Source organism: Chelonia mydas, chromosome 2 (genome assembly GCF_015237465.2).
Source record: "Chelonia mydas isolate rCheMyd1 chromosome 2, rCheMyd1.pri.v2, whole genome shotgun sequence".
Classification (NCBI taxonomy): domain Eukaryota; kingdom Metazoa; phylum Chordata; order Testudines; family Cheloniidae; genus Chelonia; species Chelonia mydas.
The window spans coordinates 205,548,995-205,561,484 of record NC_057850.1 but is presented as its reverse complement, the minus strand read 5'-3'; the positions used below and the strand labels follow the sequence as shown (position 1 = coordinate 205,561,484).

The 12,490-nt window shown below is 41.6% G+C and overlaps 1 protein-coding gene and 1 long non-coding RNA gene across 3 annotated transcripts in view; one reads left to right on the top strand and one right to left on the bottom strand.

Annotated features, from left to right (window-relative positions):
- HDAC9 (histone deacetylase 9) overlaps positions 1-12,490 on the top strand; it is a 686,372-nt gene that overhangs the window by 486,671 nt on the left and 187,211 nt on the right. The gene's annotated exons all lie outside the window — the stretch shown is intronic.
- LOC122464711 lies at positions 336-11,301 on the bottom strand. The gene is made up of 3 exons (XR_006289003.1): positions 11,140-11,301; positions 9,014-9,092; positions 336-8,273 (listed from the first exon to the last, which is right to left on the bottom strand). It is a non-coding gene; the product is annotated as an uncharacterized LOC122464711 (long non-coding RNA).

The following is a 12,490-nucleotide window of genomic DNA, read 5'->3' as shown; positions in this document are numbered from 1 at the left end:
GTTGCACTTTCTGAAAGTAATGGACTTAAACTCTATAGTTAACTGAAGTGTTCCATACTTTTCTCATTTCCGTTTTATTAGTGATTAAGTACAGTTCAATGTATTTTAAAAGTGAAGGACTTACAATCAAGACATTACCATATAATTGTAACTTAATATGTCAAGGGTAAATAGTACAACACCAGAGTTACAAACTGACTGGTTAACCATACACCTCATTTGGGACCAGAAGTACGCAATCAGGCAACAGCAGAGACAAAACAAAACAAAAAAAGCAAATACAGTACAGTACTGTGTTAAATGTAAACTACTAAAAAAATAAAAGGGAAAGCTTAAAAAAGATTTGGCAAGGTAAGGAATGTGTTTTTGTGCTTGTTTCTTTTAAATTAACATGGTTAAAAGAAGCATTTTTCTTCTGCATGGTAAAGTTTCAAAGCTGTATTAAGTCAATGTTCAGTTGTAAACTTTTGAAAGAACAACCATAAAATTTTGTTCAGAGTTATGAACAATCTCCATTCCCAAGGAGTAATACTGAGGTTCTACTCTAGCTACAATATCTAAATTTGGATAAAATAGTTTGAAAACATTTCTCATTAGTGCCCTTTTATTAATCAGTATCTTTCCAGGCAGTGGGCGTAGTAGGAATTAATATGCTGACTAAATCTTGCATGGAGATATTGATAACCAGGAGTCAAAGCATTTGCATTTCTAAGTGGAATACAACCCTCTGTCTGGAAGAACTAATCACGGAGATGTTGCCTGCATAGTCAGGATATTCCTAATATAATCATATTTTCACTGGAGAGGAATTACATAAGTAGTTAGGACACACTATACAGCAAAAAAATAAAACATCTCCCAAACAACCACCCCCAGCAAAGTACATGTCCTCTTCTGAGAGGATTCTTTTCCAGCCCTGAATGAGGATTGTAGTGATCCAAAAGAGATCACTGTTACAATACAACAATTTCCCCCAAAGCACTGTACTGATCATGCCAGGTACTGAGCACTCCATACAAAGTACTGAAATAGCTCATCTTCCATTGAGGTGAATGAGAATGAAGGAGCTCAGCATCTCTCAAGATCAGACTCTAATTGGCCATCAAAGCAAAACTAATATTCTGCACCCTGTACTTCTGCTTACAGTGATGAAGCTGGGGAGGGTGTGTAAATTTACAGACAGGCAGAGAAGGGAGGCACCCGTGAGCAGGCAACACCAGTGAATGAACACAAAGGTACCAAAAATCTTACACAAAAGTGAGGTGAACAAGCTACTTCCAGGATCCTTTAACTTGTGGCCATAACAATTCTATAGCCAGTAAGCAAAGCTTTGTCAACACTGCAAGGTCAGTCTTTATGTTAAAAAAAAAAAAAAACTGCTCTTGGACAGTGTCTCCAATGTATTAGAGAGAGAGTATTCTTCACCATAAGGTATGTATGGCTTTTGGGGTTCCAGCTTTCCCCCCCTTGTGTACACAGTTATTGTGGTCAATCCAAGGAAAATCTGACCATTCATTGAAGTCTGTGATTCCCTTGTATCCCTGCTGTGATATCCTAGAACAGTGATTCAAGAGATAATCCATATACAAAATTCCTTGTTTGCTTTATTGGCTTCCTCTTTAAAACAAACCAACTCTGGTCCAGTATAGGAGCTGGTAATCTGTGGGATAACCACCTTTCCTGAGAGTTCAATCTTTTGGCTATAGCAGTTAATCTCAATTTAGTGACTAACAATCCAGAATTTTAATATCACCAGTTGAGGATTTGCAGTGGCACCAACAGCAGAAAACACGCTGGCAGCAAGAGTGGCACAGCTGGGAGTATCAGCATGAAGCAGATGGGATGGAGATAGAACCCCTACACTGTGCGTTGAATGCAACCAGATTTTGTGCACAACCTTGTAAGGGACTACTTCTTATTCTCCAAGTACCGTGAACAGCGTTCAATCAGTGTTTGCCAGCACAATCCAAAAAGAAGGATCTCCTTCCTCAGACATGCTCCACCAAACTGCAATTCCATTTTCGAGGTCCTTTTTACTTGTTATAAGTCCCCATCAGCAGACATGCAGAAGAGCCACTGGACAAAGAAATGAAAAAATACTATTGTATGCAAGTATATAAAATTAGAAGAGAGCTATAGCTATGCATAAAATCCTTCATAAGAGTAAATGCATTAATGTATTGGCAGATACTAGTGTACATTTGATGATAAATCATGACTTGGTTTCTCTCTTCTCCCTTTCCCCTCCCCCTCCCAACAAAATGACTAAAAGCTTTCCCTCATTCCACCACCCTTTTTTAAAAAAAAAAAGTTAAAAGAGCCTTTTAAAAATTCCTCATTCTTAATGCTCTGAAATGCATGGGTTCATAAAATTAAATTACAATATTTTATCTGTTTGGGATCAGTACTGTTTCCTCCTTCGCCTCGTGTTTACTTTCCTGCAGTAGCTGACATCAAAATGTTTTCTGGAATGCTGGGACTAAATAAGTTATGCTTAACTCAATATCTAATGCAAATAGCCCTGGGGAAGCTTCAGCAACACAATCATAAAAGCTACAGTTTCTTTTAATAGCTTGCCACACTTTGCTGATATAGTATTTCTCTAATCACCAATCTTTACGTGCCTTCCTGACCTTGGAGCTCTCTGCCCAAATGACTTTGTGGTATCAAAGGCCTGTGTCATTGGAAGAGTGAATGGCTTTCATTTTTCCTCCTGAAACTTCCGGTTCCTGGCATCTGCAAAGAATTATTCCAAGTACTGTTTTGCTGCCTTGCGGCCAGTGCCCTATATTGGCCTGACTGATGGAAGTGACTTTTCCCAAAAAGGTTATTGTGGTCAGCAATAGGTGGAAGCTGCAGTCAGCATGGAATCAGATCTGCTTTCTCAGCTGATTCTGTTTGACTATTAATTGTCACAGTGTCATTATGTTTGTGGTAGTTTAATTACCATCTCTTTTTAGCAGACTTCAAATAAACCAGCTCTTTACCATGTTATATAGGTTTGCTATATCAGAACAGGGGCTTTGAAAAAAGCCAGCCGCAGATTCAGAAAGCATCATGTTGCAATGAACAAGACTATTCAATTCAGTTGCATCTGAAGAAGTGTTATTTTTACCCACGAAAGCTTATGCCCAAATAAATCTGTTAGTCTTTAAGGTGCCCCCGGACTCCTTGTTGTTTTTGTGGATACAGACTAATACTTACGGCCATTCAATGTCTATGTTTGAAGATTTGTGTAGCACTTGTTGAAGTGAGGCAGAGGGGCTATTCTTCAGAACACTTTATATAGTACGTGGAGGCCAAAAATTCATACATGGATGTGCAGTGACATTTATTAAAATGTTCACTGACTTTTCAGGTAGATGGTTACAGAAGGGACAAGCCCTTGAATTTAAAGAAAAAGAAAAGCCCTTGAATACTCTCTCTATTCAGGAAGTCAAATGTTTCTCACTCATAGCTGAAAATAAAACAAGTAATTCTGGGAACCCTGCACATCAGCATTGGGTTAAAGGATGATTTCCAAGTCACATGAGATAGACAGACCAGTTGGATTCAGATTCTCAGCAATGGGACCTACATTGAATATTGCAGTCAGACCCATACTAAGCGAACAATCTAACTTCTCTTCCACCAGTCCCCTTGCTCCTCAGTTCCATCTCGCTGGGTTTTTTAACTCTTATCTAGATAACCCCAGATAATTCTTGTGGGAGGGCCAACAAATTGTGAGAAATGCACCATTTTTTTTTTTGGTGGTGGGTTCAACAATAAAAAGATCCCTTTTTCATTATTTTATTATTTGTATTACAAGAGCATGTAGAGACCCCAACTGAGGTCAGGAGCTCACTTTGTTACACACTGAACAATTGCACAGTAAAAGACATTCCATGCCTTGATAAATTTACAGTCTAAATTGACAGCACAGATGAAGGGGAAACAAAGGCACAGAGAAGTTAAATGATATGCCCAGGGTCACACAGCTGGTCAGTGACAGCTGCAAACAGAACCCAGGTTTTAGGATTCCCAATCTAGTGCTCTGTTCACTGGGCCACCCGCCCCAGGAATATTTTATTTATTTAAATTCTCAGACTCAAGTCTAGACACAAAACAAATACAAATGGACTCCAATCTGAATCCTCCCCTGCCCTGCAAAGAAGCACCAGGGCTTTGAACCATTCACCCAAGTAAACATTTCCTCGGCATCTCTCTACCACCTTTGTTTGGAACACAGCAGCTCCTTTTATTAAGAATGAGATCCACCTGCTTCTCTCCTTGTCTGCATCCTGGCACTCAGTGGTGCCTTCTCCCTTTCCATAACCAGAGGAAAGGAGGTAGCCACTGTGCCTGGTTATTTCCTGCAGGTTGTTTCCTTCGCGCCCACCTCCCACCATTGTCATTAAAAAAAACACGCAGGTTTTGGTCCCAGAGGTCTCCTCGTCCACTCCTTTAGATTCCCAATGGACCTGTATACCACATACACACAAAACCAGCTGACAGGTGATAACTTTCTAAGGGCCATTATCCCAATGACATTGGCATTAGCGTCATGGAAAACAGATAAGGCGTAAAACTGAAGAGCCAGCTACCATGGTATGTGATCTTGGGATTGGAGTCCTCATGGCCTAACGCCAGTGCAGAGATGCATGATCAGTTGCAGAATGACTGAGTTCCCAAATAAACAATACATTGCAGTGAATGTTCACTATATCCTGGATTCCAAACCTGTATGGACAGAGATCATCACTAAGATCCAGAGAGCCTCATCCATTGATACAATAGTAGAGGCACACATTTCGGAATAATCACACTCTAACTTTGGGCAGAACTGATTAATACTGTGTGTGCTGGTCAGATGCTGGTAACAGACCCCATGGCAATCAGGCTGATCCTTTTTTGTTCCCTTAATTTTCATGGGCAAGTGTCCAGTGACTGCAATCACAGGTGAAGGTCTGAGCTTAGCATCCTAGATACACACCATGAGTCCTTGTCCTCCTGACTACCTGGTTTGAGTTCCCTTATCCCATCACACTATCCACAGCGATTCCTTAGCCTGCTTGGCTATCTGTCCCAGCACTCAGGACTTCAGATATGGGCATGGTGGCTTCTCAGGACACTCAGCACTAGGTACTCTTCAGTCCACTATGAGGCATTAGCCAGCAGGGTCTGCTGGTACCAGTACCAGAAAACCAGCTCTTCACTTTCACAGGCAGAACATCCAAGTACAATACAAATACCATAGAATACAATAATGCCCAGTCTAGCCATCACTGTTTGAATCTCTGGTTTGAGCCCATGGACTGCAGCATGCCAGTAGTTATACAGGTACATTTTTATTAGGAAACATATAGTCCAGGTGAAATTATTGAACAGCTAAATCCTAAATACAGAACAGGAAAATCAAAAAGGGATTAAGAAATATAATAGAACAATGCCAATAAACAGGTAAACATCTGTTGGGAGGAATAAGCAAGCACAACCCTGTTTTTCAGCATCTCAGGATTTACTTTTTATGATTTTTTTAAATGTTCTGCATAAACTATATGATTTAGTTTTGCAAAAAGAAAAGGAGGACTTGTGGCACCTTAGAGACTAACAAATTTATTTGAGCATAAGCTTTCGTGAGCTACAGCCCACTTCATCGGATGATTTAGTTTGTCACTGGTCCCAAATCAAGAACACTTGGGGACAACTGTAACATAACGCTGAGTGAACACAGGGCCAACATAATTAGGAATAAAGACGTGAGATGCGAGGGGAAATCGTCTGCATAATTTCACTTGGTAAACACCCCCATGGAAAGTGGCATGTAGGAAATCTGCATACTAACAAACCTGTCACAAATCAAGGACAACTAAATAGAACAATTAGAATTAACATTTTGCTTTGACTGGTTTTTAAGGCTCTTTTCACTTTTACTATACGCAGTTAAAATTGTGGTTTTTCACTTAAGGCAACATTCTCTATTACATTTTTCCTCTAACTTGTTTGGGCTTTAGAAATACTCTCTCTTTTCTTTTCTGGGATTTGTTTTGAAGAATAGCTGGTAAAGGCCAAATTCTGCACTTCCTTATCCTAATGTAAATCCAGGGTAACTCTAGTGGCTTCAGTGGAATTAATCTAGATTTACACCAGCGTACATGATAACACAATTTGGCCTCAAAACCAAATCACAATGATGAATTATGTTTTGTGAATCTTAATTCTAGTAGCCAGTTGAGTTAGGTGACTTCCTTCATTGACTATATCACTGTTTTCCTCTCTAAGATAACTAGGTAACAAAAGCAACCTAATTTCATGAAATATAAAGGCCTATGTTTTCAAAAGTGACCAGTGATTTTAAAAAAATCAGTCCCTTCCCTCTCCCCCAAAAGCTAGATTGGAGAAAGGTGGGTGTGTTTGTATATTTTAAAATATTTTTAAAAAATATATTCTGTTCCTTCTTCTCTAGTTTGTTCCTTTTCAGCTTTTCTAATGGTTGCCAATTCTTGTGATTTTAATGAAAGTTTTGTGATATGTGAAGATTTACTAAAGTCCCACCTTTCTGAGAAGCCTGATTATGTGAGAAACTCAGCTTCCATTTACATAAAAAGTAAGTTTCTTTTCCCCATGGTGTTAGAAGAAAAGTCTGAAAATGTGACCCAAATGCACGCTAAAGACTCAAAAAACAGAAGGCAAATAAAAAGAAATCCAAATATATTAATTTTAAAACATCTCTTGATTTTTAAGCTAATCTCATTATTTTGCCCCCCCCCCCTTTTTTTTTTTTTAAATGTTTGGAGTTGGCAATACTGCTCTCACTGGTTCACTTCAACCCCTAGTCTTTTTTTTAAGTCTTGTCCTAAGTGGAATATGCATCGACTAATGTTTAATAGAGTCAAACATGTTATATTTGTGTGAGATCAAAGTTCAAACAAGTTCACCCATCCTTACCATGCAACATAATAAATATTATGATTATTTCTGAAATGTACTGTGCCTTCCTTGGTCCAAGATCCGTTGGAGAGTCGAGAAATTGGAGACTACACTTTATTTTGCAGTCTGTAATATAGTATGTGCTGACACAGCACTATTTTCCAATTTTTTTATCCTCTACTTTTTCCTAGATCAGCAAGTATAGATTTCCCCCCTCTCCCCCAATCAATTAACCCCCTCTGGTAGTGTTTTATTTTTCTTCATATTAAATACAGTGAAACCTGAGGATTCTACTTGTAACAGACAATCCTGGTCTTTAGTGAACATTTTAAACTCTCCCCAAGGTTTCCAGTACAATTTTGTTCTCACTTCAGTTAAACATCCACTCTACCCCTCAACTGATACTTGCTGGTGGTTGGTTACAAGTGAGAAAAAAAAAGGGGGGGCGGGCGGGCTTGTGTTCTTTCTTGATTCATAATGATGTATAGAGAAGGTCTGGAAAGCTTTCAGTTTTATTTTCTTAAGGGTCTTTTTCTCCCCTGTATATTTATATTAGGAAAAAAATCAGGTCTTGTGTCCTGGAAGACTTTATGACGACTGAAGAACTAGTGAAGTGATGACATCACAAAAGCCAAGGAGGTGAAAGTTGAGCTCTTGAGAGGGGAAGCGATTTTGAGTCAGACTGTTTAAAATTCTCCTTGTGGGGTGGGGGGGAGGAGGATTGTGTGTGTTTTTGTTTTTATTAACCCCCTGTTAAACTCCAATGACTAATATTTTGGAGAAAGGAAGTCTGTCAAGGATTCCAATCCCACTATAAGTAGGGCATGAGAACTAACAATATGCATCTCTGAAACCCGCAAAAAGTCCTCCAACAAAACAAGGTAAGACCAGATATTGACATCTCTGATATTTCTAAGGTTAAACATCCATGTTAAAAAAAAAAAAGACAGCCCTTCTTTATTATTCACAGAAAACAATTGTGTACAGATGATTGCAGCCCTAAAGGCTGGCTGAGTTTGTGCTCCAGTTGCAGTGACCTATATGGCCCATGGCCAGGGCACAGGATTGCTGAGCTGTAAAAATGTGTTGACCACAGTTATCTCTCTCCAGAATGCCCTCTGAGCAGAGGGCTCCTACTGAGGAGATGCAGTCCTGGCATAGCAGTCTTCTGCACAGGACAGAAGAGAATCTTTGCTAGGGGGCTTATGCTTCCCTTAAGGCAACTATGAATCTGGTCCTTTGTGCGTTCATATGTATGCTGGCAGTATATTGAACAAAGAGTTCCCAGCATTTCCTTCATACAATGGGGCTTGAGACTTCTCCTGTTTGTACCACAAGAAATCTTGAAGCCAGTGGAGTTACACCTGTATAAAAGCAATGAAGTAAAAGTAGAATCAGGCCATGTATGTTATCAGAGCACATGGCCTATTGCTGAATTTAGTCCATACACTGTACTTTCTGCACAGAATGAGGGCCAAATATTTTTATTTTTAAAAAAATAAATGGTGCTCATTGTTAAAACATATTTATAATACCAAAAATGAATTAACTGAGCAAAAACAAAAATGAAAGGGCTTTAGGCTTATGATCAGGGATGAAGTGATTCAGATAAAATAACCCATTCATACTGGTTTGACAGGGTTTTTGGAGAGCATTGAGAATACAAGCTTCCTACAACTATGAATGGGTGGACAAGAGGCTTTTGTAGATGGTTAGCTAACCAGATTCTTATCTGAATTTTTTAAATGCTGCTGGGGTTCTGTGGCAATATTATTTATGTACTAGTACATGTAGAGCCTTGTATATGCATCGTAAATATGTATTTTCTTCTAGTTTGAATTGAATGTAAAATATGGGGATACATTAGTTTCTAGAAGAGTTCACTTTTGTGCATCTCTGCATATCTTGTTTCTGGTATTGAAGCATCAAAATACTGAGAGAGATCCTTGTGCTATATATAGCCTGAGAAGGTACCAGAAATCTTGTACAACTTTTTTTTATTCATGAGATTTCCACTCTGTTTTGTTTTTTACCTCCAACGTGTTGAAACAGTTATGAGAAGGTTGAGTCAGGAATCCAACCTTAGACGAAGTACCATATTTACCAGAGTGTGTGGTGCGTTCAGTTTCCGTAAAGCTGGTATTCTGGTAAAGATGACAGAAGTCAAATACTTGCAGCTACACCTGTGGGGAAAAGTCAGGTCTTACACAGAGCAGGAAGCAAAAACAGCACCCAGGTGGCTTTGGAGCCATCTTACCACAGTATCTCTCTGTCACTCCCAGACACCACTTTCCACTGTGGCTTTCCTCTTCATTCCTGTCTGCCTTCAGCCTAGTGACTGTCTTAGTCCCACTCTTTCCTGCTGCCTCCTTTTTTCACACAGTCAGGGCCACACACCTGTTTCCTCCATTTCTACCAAGTACTGCCTCTCTTGGGTTAAGGTACCAGAGATTCCTGTTCTTTACTTCTCCCACAAGCCTGACTTCTTCACATCCATCAGGTCAGGGCCCCAATCTTGTTCTGTCCCTCCTTTTGTGAATGTGGTATTTACTTATTTTTAAATTATGTGTAGTTTGCTATACATATATTTTAAATGGTTAATTCCTGAGGTTTTCTTTAAAATGATGGAAATTTGCAGTTTTGTATTTGTTTTCTTTTTTTTACAATGGGATTGCTGCGGTTTTGCAGTTTTATATGTGGTTTTTCAAATGATAGGACAACTAAAAAATGTAACCTTAAGATCTACATTATTAAAGGCTCCTGGCAGGTTTCCACTTGTATGTAGTTTTGCATTGACAAGTCACTTGTGTGAAGAATGTTTATGCACTCTTGCTTGTGAATGTATATGTGCTTATTTATGTGCAAAAAACCTATTTTTGCAAGATTTCTAAGTGCAAATAGGATTTTGGGTTTATTTTTTGTTTTTTTTTTAAATAAACCTTCTTGTTCAGGAGTGTCTGCATCTAGAACTTTCTTCTGGAAAGACAAAGATAGGGCTCAGCTGTGAAATTTGGATCCAAGTCCTGGATTGTAACCTGACTCCAAACTTCTAATAGTTGTTCAAAGTTTGGGGTTGTTCAGATCTGGGATTTTGGCTCAGGTCCACAAAGGGGCCTGTGTAAGAGAAGATAATAATTCCTTGCTCTTACAAAGCGCTTTTCATCAGTAGATCTGAAAATCAGCTTACAAAGTCTCATTCTTCCCATTTTATGGGAAAGGAAACTGAGGCATGGGCCAGTGAAGTGACTTCAGTATCACAGCATGTCAGCAGCAGAGCAGAGAACAGACCCCATGTCTTCTGAGTCCCAGTCTGGTGCTCTCTCCTGCAAGCAATAATGTCTCCCCTACTCAATAACGCAGATTTCTCAGCTGATTTAAATCAGTAACTTGTTCCATTCCTACTTATAGGAAACACAACTAGGCAGGAACATAAAAATCTCAAAAAGGAGATGGACAGGACAAGTTTCCTGCTCTTCTCACTCTGAATCCAAAGCAGAAAAAAGAAGTTGTCACTCCCTTATTAGAAAAATACAAGGAGTACTTGTGGCACCTTAGAGACTAACCAGTTTATTTGAGCATGAGCTTTCGTGAGCTACAGCTCACTTCATCGGATGCATAGCATATCGTGGAAACTGCAGAAGACATTATATACACACAGAGACCATGAAACAAAACTTCCTCCCACCTCACTCCCCCGCTGGCAACAGATAAGCTGTTGCCAGCGGGGGAGTGAGGTGGGAGGAAGTTTTGTTTCATGGTCTCTGTGTGTATATAATGTCTTCTGCAGTTTCCACGATATGCTATGCATCCGATGAAGTGAGCTGTAGCTCACGAAAGCTCATGCTCAAATAAACTGGTTAGTCTCTAAGGTGCCACAAGTACTCCTTTTCTTTTTACGAATACAGACTAACACGGCTGTTACTCTGAAACCTAGAAAAATACAGTCTTCTAGTCACCCGTCCTTCCCTGGGAAACCTGGGCATAAAGTTCCTCCTATTCAGAGAGCCTGGAGAGAAAAGGACTCTTCTCCTTACTAAATACAGGTGCACCACACCAAGGTCCCTAGCAGTAGGAGTGGAAAGAGCCACCCCCCAAGGTGCTCCCTACATTGCCCAGGCTGGCTGGGGGAGTGCGTGCCCTGAACTCCACAGCCGGGGCGCGGGACACCGCCAAGGCGGAGACGAAGACTCAGCACCACGTAAGCTCTGACCTGGTGGTGGTAAAACTCACCAGGACAGACAGGGTGGCTGGAGAGAGCCCAGCCCGGCAGCAGGGATTAGGCCCGGCTCCCCCATGCACACCCTTTGCACCGGGCTGGCCCTCCCTGGGCGCCCGAGCACGAACTGGCTAGACATCGCTCCCTGGGCTGGTCCCACACCACCCCGCTGCCCGCAGGAGCCTAGCCCGGCTGCTCCATGGCGGCCTTGCCACCCCCTCGTCCTACTGCCTTCCGCGCCTCCCCCGCTCACTCCGGAGCGCGTCGACCTGCCTCCGCCGGCCGCTCAGGGGTCCGGGCTGAACCGACACCGGTGCTGCAGTTCCGCCTTCCGCCGCCAGATGCTGCTCTTGGCAGCCTGAGCTGGGGGGCGGCCGGCGGCAGAGGCTTCGCGTGCTGCGGAGCGCGCGGCCGGTGCGGAGCGTGGGCCAGCTGCCGCTAGCAGCCTCCTTGCTCCCATGCGCTGAGGAGGCGCGGGGTGGCGGAGAAGAGCCTCCCTTCACCAGCACCCCCCTCCTGCGCCGCTCCGGGCGCAGCGTGCAGGGGGGAGGCAGCCGGCAGCGGGGCTCCAGGGCAGAGAGAGGAGAGGGCGCTGAGCAGAGATCAGGAACAGCCTTCAGGGCTGGGGGAAGGTGCCTGGCCTCGCCTGCAGCAGGGGAGGCAGGGTCATCATCCGCCCGCAGAAGTGAGAGGAGAAGGAGGAGGAGGGCCCCACCCTGTGCATGTATTTATTTTTGTGCGTTTCCAGGTGGTTTCTGGAAGTCCGAGCGCACAAAAAGGGGCAGTTTCCACAGAGTTAAAACCATGTTTATGCCGTTCACATGCGTTTTGAACTTGCAGGGCTGGCAATACTGACGCCATCGCATTTTTAAAAGGGCTAACATGATGAATGGACATTACGCATGTTAGGGCTCTGAGCACCATGTGCTAGAACAGTGGTTTGCAGCTTAGTCTGTGCACCCCCAAGGGTCCACGGAACAATGTCTAAGATTTCCAAAGGGGTCCCTGCCTCCATTTGAAGGTCCCGCAGATGGAAAAAGGTTGAAAACAACTGTGTTAGAAGCACCTCAGTAGAAGGTGCTGTAGATGATTATAAAGCATAAGCAAAGGCATAAGCAACCTGTTTCACGTGCTTGACTTATGACAACAATTCATTTACACGGATTTCAATCTTAGGAAATACGAATTTTGAACATTTTATAGGGATAGAAATAAAAAAGTTTTCCCTGAAAATCAATGAAGAAATAATCCTGTGCAAAGCCTGAAAAGTAGTTTTCAGAATAAAATAATTATATCAGAAAACAAACAAAATATTGGAAAGAGAAATTTGAGCTCATTGTTGTGTTATTTCTAAATGTACAAGGG